General features: G+C 44.3%; 1 protein-coding gene across 1 annotated transcript in view; it reads right to left on the bottom strand.

Annotated features, from left to right (window-relative positions):
• FBXO42 (F-box protein 42) overlaps nt 1-12,507 on the bottom strand; it is a 96,607-nt gene extending 84,100 nt beyond the window's left edge. Inside the window, exon 1 of the mRNA XM_024206409.2 lies at nt 12,344-12,507. The gene's annotated coding sequence lies outside the window, so the exon portion shown is untranslated. The remainder of the gene's footprint in view (nt 1-12,343) is intronic.
• Nucleotides 12,508-13,479: the final 972 nt, after the last annotated feature.

Below are 13,479 nucleotides of genomic sequence, written 5' to 3'. Positions count from 1 at the left end.
TTTTGATAAATGTTTTTGGATTTAATCCTAATTTTGAAAACTTTATTTGCTGTATAAATCAGATTTTTTTTAAAAAGGACTGACGCAGACCTGGAAAATGGAGGGCAAACACAATTTCTCCTTTTTTAAACTGCCAAAAGAATATTTTTGAGTGGTGTAAAAGTGAACCTGTGTAGTCCAAATGGACAGGTGGTAAATCTGAATAACTATGTATTTGGATAGATCAAAGTGAAAAACCAGACTAACAAGGAGCATCAGATGGCATTAACCAAACAGAGTTGACCATGCACATGGGACAGATGAAAGGGAACCAAGAAAACAACAGTCATAGGAATTGCCAATAATGGGGTCAAGTTAAGCAAGCACTGAAATAATCATGACGCATGTAATGAGCAGGACAAAAAAAGATTATAGAAGGTAAGATTTGAGAGCCACATGCAAGGAAAAAATGAGGACAGAAGCAAAGGAGAAGAGTTGTCTGAGAAAATATACAACTGGTATATTACGTCCGGTCACAGCAGTAATACAAGAATTTCCAAGTTGAAAAAAAGACTAGTTATTTGCATGACAGCATTAATTCAGCGGCAGGACATCCGTGTTTAAATTAATGACAATGAAAGAAAGGGGTTAATGCTGCAAAACACCAAGTGAAAAGAGTGCAAGACGACTGCATTGTCACACAAGGTCAGGGAGATAACCACGTGTCAATTACACTTGTTCTGACAGTAAAGCAGCAGCCCATCCTGAGTGACAATTCCATACAGTTGGCAGCATTCTGGGACTGGAAAGATCCTGCTAGATTGCACCTGCTTCATGAAATTTCAACAGGCCACAAGGAAACAAAACAAACACAAAAGGAAAACACTGACCATCTGGGTACTGCACCCCTAACACCAAAAACAGCTTTTATAGTTGGGAACATTAAGTCAGGAATTATATACATGAAAAACGTACAGGAATACTTTAAAAAAAAATAACGGTTTCCTTTTGTATATTGGAAATTTGCCCCCAGTTCCTGCCATCAAGGCCTGTGCCTCAAAACCTTAATTTCAGAGAGATAAATACCGGCCTAATGCTGAGTTCCAGTAACAGCTGAGAGCGCCTGAGTTCCACAGAGTAACCTTAGGGACACAGTCATTCAATAAAAACGAAATGAGAGAGAAATTAAGACAAACTGTCATCTGACTTTGGACAGTAAATGGAGTATGGAGGCGGATATAGATTTGTCTAGAAGGATGATGGAGGTTTGAGAGAAGAAAAGTAATTAGTAATTAATATTTGTACACTTTTTTAATGCTCAAAGTCAAGCAATTAATTGCAGCTTCAAGTAAGTTTACTGGTATGACTGAGACGTCGATAAAGTTCAGATTTCTGACAAGTATCCACCAGATTCATGCCTAGCCTCTGAGAACCAGTTCAAATCCTCAATAAAAGTAGTTTTCAGCACAAACTCCAGGCCAAAGTTAGGGTTACTGGCAGAGCAGTATATGCTGCTTCACTCCACGCCCAAATCTTCCGTTTCTAGTTCTACTAGTCTCTGAATAAGCATGCATACACTTAACGAAGGATGTTTGTAGAGATGCAAGTTCTGTATTTACAACAAAGCAAAATTATACTGCATCCTAATCTTAAGAACCATGATGCCCCATTACCCACCTTGCAATGTTGATTAAGAAATTCACGTGACAAGGAGCCTTGAGACATTTAATTTGAAGGTAGGAAGAGTATCTGGAATGCCATGTCACTTACCATCAAAAAGAACAGTTGCTGAAAAAGCAAAGGAAAGGTTCAGCATTTAATCAATCTCTAAAGCTGTTTGAATGCACTGCTTTGAAGAGTTGGCTATGGCAATGATCTTTCTGCTTAGCAGCTATGGCATAAAAATCTAGGTAATGCTAGTTTGTCATGGACAATACCATTTTAGCACCTGCATAAGATATTCTCCTCTGTATACGATCCATATCCACTTAGATTAATGGTTTATTCTATACTATATACCATTAAGAACTGTGACCCACTAATAGGGTTACCATATTTCCACAAGCAAAAAAGAGGACACGGGGGGGAGGAGCTCCGCTCTAGCCCCGCCCCCATCCACTCCCTCCCACTTCCCACCCCGATTGCCCCCCTCAAAATCCCCAACCCCCCCCGCTCCTTGTCTCCTGACTGCCCCCCCGGGACCCCTGCCACTAACTGCCCCCTAGGACTCCACCCCCTAAGCTGCCCTGCTTCTTGTCCCGATTGCCCCCTCCTGAGAACCCCCTACGACCCTACCTGTCCCCTGACTGCCCCGAACCTTATCCACACCCCCACCCCATATTCACACCCCCGCCCCCAGACAGACCCCCGGGGACTCCCATGCCCTATCCAACTGCTCCCCGCCCCCTGACAGGACCCCCAGAACTCCTGACCCATCCAACCCCCTCTGCTACCTGCCTGCCTCGAACCCTCTCCATACCCCTCTCCCCCCGACAGCTCCCCCAGAACCCCAGACCTATCTAACCTCCCCTGCTCCCTGTCCCTGACTGTCCCAACCCCTCTCCACACCCCTGCCCCCCGACAGCCTCCCCCCAAACTCCCGACCCATCCAACCCCCCCTCCCTGTCCCCTGACCAGGGCCGGCTTTAAAGAGCCCAGGAATCAGGCTGCACTCTGGCCGGGGTTGCGGGGCTTGGGGCCGGCGCTGCTGGGGCCCGAGCCGGGCCAGGCCAGGGGTGCTCGGCCGGAACCGGGGCCAGGGCCGCGCCTCCCCGGAGCTCTCCTCCTCGCGCCCCCCCACCCCAGCTTACCTGCTGCTGCCTCCCGCTTGCCTCTGCTTCTTTTCAGACTTCCCAAGAAGATCTGATTCGCGGGAAGCAGGGGAGGGGGAGGAGCAGGTGGGCGGAGCGTTCAGGGGAGTGGAGGAGGGGGAAGACAGCTACGGGGCTGGACAGCGTGGTAAGGCTGCAGGGGATGGGGGGAGCCGAGAAGGGGCTTTGGGTGCCCAGCAGTGCTTGGCCGCCGCTTTTCTGTCTATAAATAGCCAACCGGGGGGAAATCCCGGACATTTTTAGATTTTTTTAAATCCCCCCCGGACGGCTATTTATAGACCGAAAAGCCGGACATGTCCGGGGAAATCCGGACATATGGTAGCCTTACCCACTAACCAAGCTTGTCCTAAAAAGATGCTTCATGACATCCACTTGGTTAATCATAACCACATAGATCCCATGAATCACGTTATATGAACTAGGTCACTGGTTCTCAATCATGAGTATCCATACCCCTGGGGATATGCAGAAGTACATCAACTCATTTAGATATTTGCCTAGTTTTACAAGTCTACATAAAAAGCATTAGAGAAGTCAGTACAAACTAACATTTCATACGACTTGCTTACATTGTTCAATATAAGTACAATGTTTATATTCCAATGGATGTAGAATTATATGGTAAAAATGAGAAAGTAAGCAATTTTTCAGTAATAGTGTGCTGTGACATATATTTATGTCTGATTTTGTAAGCCAATGGCTTTTAAGTGAGGTGAAACTTGGGAGTACGCAAGACAAATCAGACTCCTGAAAGGGGTACAGTAGGTCTGGAAAGGTTGAGAGCCACATTCAGCTTTCATGCTACAAAGGAAAGGACGACAAAAATCAGTTAGTACAATGTTAACCACCTACTAACATTCAATTTCATATTGACCAGGATAAAGGAGGATGGAATCACCACCTCGGGGGTTTTCTACACACAAGGCTTTTTTTTAAAAGCACTACTTCCTTTAGCTGACAAAACTAATGCAACAAACCACTAGCATGTAGAATTTTCAGTTTCTAATTCGAAAAAAATTTATGACACCAAAAGTGTGTTATTAAAAAACCACACTGCATTCAAAGACAGCATTTTGTATGTATAAACCTGCTGTTCAATTACAAAAAAAAGTTAACGTAAGTTCGTTCATAAATAATATTTTTATTATAAATTCCAACAGCATTCAGACAGTGGGTACTCCACTGCCTAACTCTGTACATTTCACTGTGGTAACTAACTCCATTTTATAGATAAGGAACCTGAGGAAGCCAAGTCTCACAGCAAGTTGCTGACAGAGTTGGGATTAGAATTTCAGAGATTTCTGGCTCCCGAACCTGTGCTTAATAAACTACGACACTGCCTCTCTAAATATTAAAATGAATACTCCACTATTTGTGAGCGCTCGTTTGATATTTCTGACAGTTAGCTGAGAACAGTTAGGACTAAACTAAAAACAAAAACACAATAAGCAAAATCTGAAAGGTTGGTGGATTCCAATATGAGAAAGGTAAGTACAGAACTCTGCAGAGAACTCAAATGTTTGCCTTCCCGTTGAGCAAAGGGGTTTAACATGTAAATTCAAATGTGTCAGCATGTGTCACTGGCATTCTCATTCATGATATGACCAAGGAGCGCAAAGAAGCAATAAATACTTGGATCGCTAATCTGTAAATAAAAAATTACACGTATTTAGTATACTGCAATTCAGAAGGGAAGATATTTTGCATCTCTTCATTGGGGTCTATATGCACTAGGCAAGTACATTGTTGCAGGGACATTGGATGCATGTAATTATGACTGCACCATGTGTCCCTACAACAGTCAAACTACAATTTAACAAATATTGGACTGACTTGTAAGGCAACATTTCTACTTACATATCAAAATCCTGCCAAGCTACCATTAACTCTGTAGCTGGCAGTCTGGAATCCCTTATGCTAACCATCAATAAACTCTGCACTAGCGATAGAAGTTGGAAGAGCTAAAACTTCTAGTGCTAGAAGTTTAAGGCTGCTAAAAAATGATGTTTCTTACATGACTAGCAATGGTATTTCTACACATGCATGCAGGAGGAAAAGCAGCTCTGTAAACAGGATTCAGAAGGAACACTGGTTTCATTTGGAGTGTTGATATACTTTAGGCAAGTCAGAAGTGATTCATTTGGATTCTTAAGGACGTAATGTAGATGGGGAATAGAAGGGTAAGTACCACCCCCGTTAGCTCACTAGCCAGCCAAACATCATACAAAGATGAAGAGTACAACAAATTGGCCCTAAGGGTGGTGAGTTATAGAGATACAATGGCTATTCCGCATTATGAGGTGGTAATTTTTTCTGGATTCCTCTGTGATCAGGCACATGCATGGACAGATCTGACATTAAGGTTTATATCAGATCTTTACACACGTAAGAGGGAGGAGGACAGGACAATGAGAAAAATACAAGCAGCCCAGTGACTAAGACAGGTCAAGAGATGACTGGCCCGTTAATAGAACAACACAATCCAAATCTACAAAAATGTGAAATTAAAGTTAAGTACAAACATCCAGCTTCAGTACAATACTAGAGACAATTCACAGATTAAATTTCTAGTTAGATTGTTGAGCGAGACAGGGTAGGTGAGCTATCTTTTATTGGATCCACTTCTGATGGTGGGAGAAAGACAAACTTCTGAGCCACTCAGAGCTATTCTTCAGGTCACTAGTTCTCATTAGTAATTTACGGATTCTGAGTTTTACAACAGCTCGTTTTCTCTAATTAGATTTGTCAAAAGAGGAAAGATGTAGCAAACAAGTTGGACAAGTATATATTGCTTCTCTCTCTCTCTCTCCTGTCTCAACTATTTTCAGAATTGTTTTTGTTTAGATTATTTTTATAACATTTTAGCAAAATGTCCTATAAAGGCAACACACTGAGAAACTTTTTTTTTTTTTTTTAAGAATACTAGAAATAAATTACTCAGGCCATTGGCAAATTCAATAATTAACTTTTGGTCTTCTATTGCATTTATTTAGCACTTTTCATCCAAAGATCTTTCAAGAGTTCACAAAGTATCCCCATTTTACAGAGTGCTCAACTGAGGCAAACCAGGGTGCACGGAGAACTAGAAACTAGATCTCCTGACTCCTAGCTCCCCATTGTTAGAAAGGCAGGGTGATCAGGAGGCTACAATCAAAATGACCTATATATGTGGGATCATTTCATCAACTACTGGGACGAAACAGGACGATGTCTAATAGCACACAACAGCACCTGATCTAAAAAGTTTGTAGTCCAAGATGTTCTCTGAAACAGGCATCAGTGACAGGAGACAGCCCGCACACCTGTTACACAGTTTATAGGTCTCGGAGTTACACTTTCTGGTACTCCTGGAACAGGCTAATGCTTGGCCCAGAATCATCACACTCAAGTGGGCGTCTACAGTTACAAATTCATAATAGTTTGTTACTACACTCATCGAGCTACCCCAGAGTGAAGCAGATTGGGGGGGGTCTAAGAGTGGGGAAGGGGTACAGTACAAATTCACCAAGACAGAAAATTTAACTTCCCACTTATCCCTTGAACTGCTACCTTTAATCTACATAATTTTAGCTCATATACTTGACTCCATAGACTGGAACATGTAAAAAGGGTAAAAAAGCCACTGCCACTTGTCTGTAAATGTATTTACTCAAATGTAACACAGACACCTTCCTTTTCTAAAAAAAGAAATTTAACTGACAAAGCAACCAAGAGACACAAAGACTAGTGATTTTCCATCCACTTGTCTAAAAAAAAAAAAAAGATTACCACCATAACTCTCACAAGCAAAAGCCTTGTTAGAATTTGTGTCAGATCACACAGATCATCAGTCAGAGGAGTAAACCAATGGCCTTCTAAAAATATAGCTTATTTCTAAAGAATTAAGCCTTTCAAAGAAGGTTCATCTTCCAAATGCAAACAGCCCCTTTCTTTGTGACTGGGAGTTCACAGAGAAAAGAATTGAAAATTTCAGTCCAAGGGTATTCACAAAAATTTATAAAAACAAATGAAACACCTGTATTATCATAGTTCCCCCTGTACACTAGAAGTGTGTAAGAATTTGTTATGATTTAAAACAGGAGCAGTTTGAGGACTTTGGACACATTATAAAACACCTCTTTCATGGTGCCTAGTCTCAATTCCAGTGTGATAAAAGTTTAGAAATGGGCAGTACCAGGCCCCCCGGCAAACAAAATATCACTGTTTAAGCACTTACAAAATTTGGCACCTGAATCCAGTACATGTTTTTCTGATCAGTACACAGAAAGATGGATTTGCTGCTTTTTCACATTCAGTCATATTGAATAAAGAGTCCCTACCTTTCATAGAGAAACTTTATGCTTATGCAGTGGCTTTTATCCTGAAGGATCCCAAATCACTTTGAATACTAGTAGGTGGGTGAACATATGTAATGAAATGCATCCACCTCTAAGGGTACGTCTATACTTACTTCCTGGTCCGGATGTAAGCGATCGATCTTCTGGGATCGATCCCGGAAGTGCTTGCCGTCGACGCCGGGACTCCAGCTCAGCGAGAGGAGTACGCGGCATCGACGGGGGAGCCTGCCTGCAGCGTCTGGACGCGGTGAGTTCGGACTAAGGTACTTCGAATTCAGCTACGTTATTAACGTAGCTGAATTTGCGTACCTTAGTCCGAAGTGGGGGGTTAGTGTGGACCAGGCCTAAGACAGTATATCCCTTCTGTGCCAGCAAAATTAATATTTTTTCAACCCACAGAGGGTATTTTAATTAGGCAGAATGTACACCTACCAAATTTGAATTTTGCCAAGACATCAGGGTGTATATCCTTACCACTGTGAAAAATGACTTTCACTGCAAAACCTTGCTTTTACATCTCTTCCAGTACACAATCAGCATAGTACCTCCACACATCATGCTATGGCACTGGTTCAGTACTGACTCACTAAGTAACACCTTCCTCTCTGAGTCCAACACGATTTCCTGCAGAACTCTGGGCTGTCCTTAGAAGCCCCTCGTCAAAGTAATGACCAGATTAACACTACTGATCTTATTAGATCTGACAAGATCACGGCCAGAGGGGGTACAGTTACAAACATAGCACAAGCAAGCAAAAATTAATTCAGGTAACACTAAGAACCCACCTAAAACCAATGAATGCCCAGTCCACTATGGAACTCAGGAACTTCACAGGACAAAAACCAGACAAACATTTTAAAATGCATCCAAGTCATGTGAAGCAATACAGACTGTTGGAGTATAAATCATACTTCAATTCACATTAGATGGGAGGTAAATTCAAATTTGTATTTACAGGCATTTGGGTGGTGTCCATCTCCATGCTAGAGGAACACACATATATCAATGGTTTCTAGCAAACTAGGGAAGAGGACATACCACAAAACAATCTAATGGGAATGAACTGAAGCTCTAGGACATTCATGGCACTTTAGATTGTAAACGCCTATGGGCAGCGACAATATTTTCTGCATCTTGCACGATACCAAGCCCAGTATTGCCACTTTAACAACAATACAGATGTCTCACTGGGCTATATGTAAGTATTTTGGAAAGGAAATTTAAAATTCAACTATTTGAGACAATATGCCAAACTTTGTTTTCTTAAGCCCATGTCCAATATCAGAAAGATGTGTCTTTTAAAAGCCAATGGGACTATGAAATTCATCAGTGTTTATTAATGTCATAAATTTGTTAGGTTTCAGAGTAGCAGCCGTGTTAGTCTGTATCCGCAAAAAGTACTCCTGTTCTTTTTATAAATTTGTTAGAGACATGAATCAATATCTTCTGAAGAAGTGAGCTGTAGCCCACGAAAGCTTATGCTGAAATAAATGTTAGTCTCTAAGGTGCCACAAGTACTCCTGCTCTTTTTGCGGATACAGACTAACACGGCTGCTACTTTGAAACCTATCTTCTGACAAATTTCTCTAATAACCAAATACAGGGGGGAAAACTTCACACTGCCACAAAGGTGTGTTTATATAGACTGGTAACCTTGGTAAGCAACCCTAGGTCACAAGCTGTGGAAGCAGCAAAAATTGGCAATTACCTCAGCTGACTAAAGTACAATTTAAGTTTATTGAAGTTTTGAACACACACATTTAAAAAAACATTCATATTCTGGGCATGAGCTGATAATAAGCCTCCTCTCTCCACACGAAATGTGTACCTTGTCCCCTGCCAACTACAGTTCGTGTCACTCTTTCCATTAAACATATGGAAAGAAACTCAAACTAAATACAGAGCCAGACTGTTTTAATATTCTAACGAAAGGACTGCCAAATGCACCTCACCAACAAAAAACAAACAAATGCCCCAATTCAAACAAAAATAGTGGAAGTAGTATCCTCTAATACCAATTACCAAAAATCCTCCAAGTAACATTTAATCCAGGCTCCTTACTACCAATGAATGATCTGAGATATTGTATTTTAACCACAGCTACAATGTGTGTGTCCACTTTGCGCATGAGCCTCATTCTTTAAAAAGGTTCTTTTACAACTTTCTTGAATTCTGAGAATGGAAAAATCCATTATTGAAGTTGACAATGTGAGTGCTGGCAAGAGAGTTTATTTATCGAGAGACAGTAAAGGCGGACGAGAGAAAGCTCAGTTTGTTTTACCATTATACCTGCTGCTGTTAGAGCGTATGAGAGAGAAACGGCGCACACAGCACTGAAAACGATCACTATTGTATGCTACAATGTAATCTCTTATTAAGAAAGAGGTCCCTACCCTTCCCCAAGTAAGGTCCAGGGACAAAACCCTGGAAAGAATCCCAGCATCCTTCCCTCCCCAGAAGCTGGGTTAGGATATCACTTCTCATCAAAGTACTGTCCCTGAACCATGGCATCTAGCTAGCAGGTTTAGTCTTCTGATTAGCACGTCAGATAAGTTTTTCATGCCCTGATTATAATCATTGTATTGTGATGTTGCCTCAGTTTGTCATGACAATGCAATGTCATCATATAGATGTGACTTCATAATGCACACAATACTGGGGCATCGTACACTGATTCTTTCCAGCTCTGTGGTGCCATTAGCTGGCAAGGCGGCTCTTAAAGGCTGAATACTGCTACTCTTCGGTTTAGAATTTAGGTTAGTACTGGTATCTCAAGTGCAATCAACCACTCCTTTAGAAAGGACCATGCCCAGATCAAATCTGTTTTTTCTCTAGCCAAATAAACAGTGTTTCTTTTGCAAGGTTCCACCATTTATTGGCCTGCAGTGTAAACAATTCTCACTATAACTGAAACCATTTTAATGCAAATGATATGCCCACCAATAGGCATTAAGCAAGCCTCACAACAGAAGTCCCACAATTGGGTTAGTTTATAAGCAGGAAATAGTTACAACAAACGGATACCATATACTACAGACACACACATTTCAATACAGTCAGGCTTCCTATGCCTTTCATTCTTTTCCCAACACCTCCAACAGCAGAGATCGGATCACAAAATCAGGAATGCAAGGTGCCAAGGTTCCACACTCAGCCTCGGAGGCCATGAAAAAAAGACATCTGCTCTCAGAGATGGAATATGTTAGGTTTTCAAACTTAAATTCCACTGTGCAAAATACATCAGGCAGAGAGGCTTGGTTCCATCTTGCTTACAGCAATACAATGTAACTAACCCTCGTAAGAGCTATGCATTTTGAGACAATTCCACTGAAGTAATACTATTCAGTTCATCGTTCTAACAAAAAGCCCTTCTTCACTAATATCACCAGCGAACCAGACTCCCAGAAGTAAGCCAGAGAAGGTAGATAATGTAAAGTAATACCTATGCTACCATCGCTTGCTGTTTACGTTATAGGTTTCAGAGGGGTTGCCGGGTTAGTCTGTATCAGCAAAAACAATGAAGAGTCCTTGGGGCACCTTAGAGACAAGGAATTTATTTGGGCATAAGCTTTTGTGGGCTAAAACCCACTTCATCAGATGCATGGAGTGGAAAATACAGTAGGCAGGTATAAATACACAGTACATGAAAAGATGGGAGTTGCATTACACCCTCCTTCCCTCCCCGCAACTTGGTGTCAGTTCACCACTAGCATTAACACAATGTAAGTTTCCTAAATCCAACATATATATTACCACAGAGACCCAAGGCACAAAATGCAGAGCCTAGTTTAGATTCTGAATTCACACCAAGTTCTCCAGGGATCCGAAATATTTTCTTTGGACTCATCTTTATTTTTATACATATAAAATGCCATTTCTACTGGCGGCTTCATTATAACACCAGCCTTGTTATGAAAAAGATTACAAGTGAGCACAAGTTCTCAATCCTGATAGTCTGGATCTGTGTTACCTGAAATTCATGCTTAGTGCTGCATTGCTGAAGTTTGTGTTTTTTAATGAAATCCCAATTTTATGACAGCTTTGGCTGTCCCAAGACATTAGTACAATCAGGGTTTAATGCCCTTCACACAAACAGAATGTATTGGAAGAAATCCCTGTTCTCAGAATGTGCTTTTGCTAACGATATCCCAGACAATGAATATACTGAGAAGAGGAACAAGCTTTTTCCTTATTCCTAAAATGGTGAAGTTGCGACATCCTCTCAGAAGTTAGTGTTTAGTGAGTAATATAATAAAAAGAAAGCAAATGGGAATCTTAGCGCAATTGTTCCTCACACAAGCACTATGCTATGCTGGAGCAGAACCATCCTCCCCTTCAGCATAGCAATCAAAATAGAAACTTAAAGAATCATGCCTTATATGTAGACTACTCTTGACTGACCAGGTTTTGGCAGGAGCTGCGGTGTGTAATCTGGAGTGTAACTCCGTCATCAGCATTGTATCAAAGACAGCAAAAATAAACAGCTTTCGTCAGACACAGAGAACTCAAACTCTTCTCTAACAAATGGGATGAGCAGTGTCTCCAACTCTTGTCCCCGGATTTGCTGTTTAATCCCCCCTTCCCGACCTCCCTCCCTAAAAGCAGGCACCTTCACACCAGAGCAGAACAGGTCTTTCCTGAACACACCCCAGAGCTAGTTCCTCTTTGGGAAACACCAGAGACCATTGCAGGTGCTTCCACAATCACCTCCTCGCTCTGAGCCCTGCTGAGAGGCTGCAAGCCCCCTCTACCCCCCCCCGACCTGGGGGCAGGAGGAGGCACATAAAGGCCTCAGACCCCTCCCCACCCCCCAGGCGCGGAGAGGACACGTCTGCTCCAGGTTTCCACTCCCCTAAATCAGAGCCTGGTTTGGGGGCCGGGAGCTTAGGGGTTCTTCCCACCCCAGCCCCCCCAAGCAGAGCTTCTCTTCCTTCCCTTCCCCCCACCCCAAGTTTAGGAATTATCTCCCTTCCCAGCCCCCCTGACACACATGGGGGTCCCCCGCTCTAGAGAGCCTATCCCCTCCCCCACCACACAGTTGGGGGGTTCACCGTCGTGGGGACCCTACCCCCCCCCATCCGCAGCCCCGGGGGCACCTCCCTCCCGCACTGGCTCTCGGGCCCCGCCAGTCGCCCCCGGCCGGGCCCCCTCCCCCACGTCCCGGGCCGGCGCTCCGCCCCCCCCGGCGGGACTCACCTCCCCGCCGCCGCCTCGCTCTCTGCAGGGCCCGGGTAAAGGCGGGAGCCGGGGCCCGTCCCCCTGCTCCGCAGCCGCGCTGCCCAACCCCCCTCAGAGCAGCGGGCACCGGGAGCCCGAGCCGCCCTCGGCCGCCGCCATCTTCACTCCGCTCGGCAGCAGCGCAGCCGCCACCGCTCCAGTCCAGCCGGGAGGGGGAGCGCAGCGCGCAGGCGCGCGCCGGCCAGGTCACGTGACACGGGAGCGGCGGAACTCGGGTTCAGAAGGTCACGTGAGAAGAGGGACGGAAAAGGCGCCATACTGAGAAGGTCACGCAAAAGGGGACCAGTCTGGGGGCCATATTGGGGAGGTTACACCGCTGGGAAACAGGCCTGTAGGAAGGTTTAACCAAACCTGGCACCATATTGGGAAGGGCAGCGGCAGGGAGAAAACGAGTAGCCATAAAGGGCAGTCCCAGCAGGGACACAAATGAAAAAGGACAGGCGCCATGATTGGAAGGTCAAAGAAACAAGGGCAGGCTGAGCGCCATATTTGGAAGGGCAGTTTTCGCACAGGAAAGGGTGTTGCTGTCATGTTGAGAAAGGCAAATGTTGGTCGAGCATGAGGGCAAGGAAGGGCGCCATATTGGAAAGGTCACTGAAGAGTACGAATGCGGCCACCATATTGGGAAGGGCAATCGAAGCGGGGCGTGGAAGGGGTGGGCGCCATGTTGAAAAGGGCAGTTATGGAGGGAGAGTGCCAATGCTGGGCGCCATGTTTGGAAGGTCATTTGCAGACTAGGGAACGTGCCATTGCAGGCCCTGTCCCCCAGCCCTTTGCACCCTACCCTGGGTGCATCGTTTAGCCGGGCCCTTGACCAGCTCAGCCGCATCCTGCATAGAGACCCTGTCCCCAAGAAGCATGCAGGCCCGTTCCCCCCAGATCACCCCCCTCCCACCCTCCCGGGTGCAGAGCAGGTAAAAGAGGGTTTTCCACAAAGAAAAGGTGTGAGGTTTGCTCCAGCCGCCTCTATCCACAAACGCCCCAGGGACCGTTGCTAACAAGGAGTCCGCTTCAGGCAGAGACCACACCTGGGAAACCGCCCAAAGGGCCAGAGACTGGACAGGATCCTGAGCAAGTGAAAATAGGTGAGACTG

This window comes from Terrapene carolina, unplaced genomic scaffold, assembly GCF_002925995.2.
Source record: "Terrapene carolina triunguis isolate 2854851 unplaced genomic scaffold, T_m_triunguis-2.0 Scaffold714, whole genome shotgun sequence".
Taxonomy (NCBI): domain Eukaryota; kingdom Metazoa; phylum Chordata; order Testudines; family Emydidae; genus Terrapene; species Terrapene triunguis.
The sequence above is the reverse complement of the archived record's forward strand: the minus strand, read 5'-3'. Positions and strand labels throughout refer to the sequence as shown.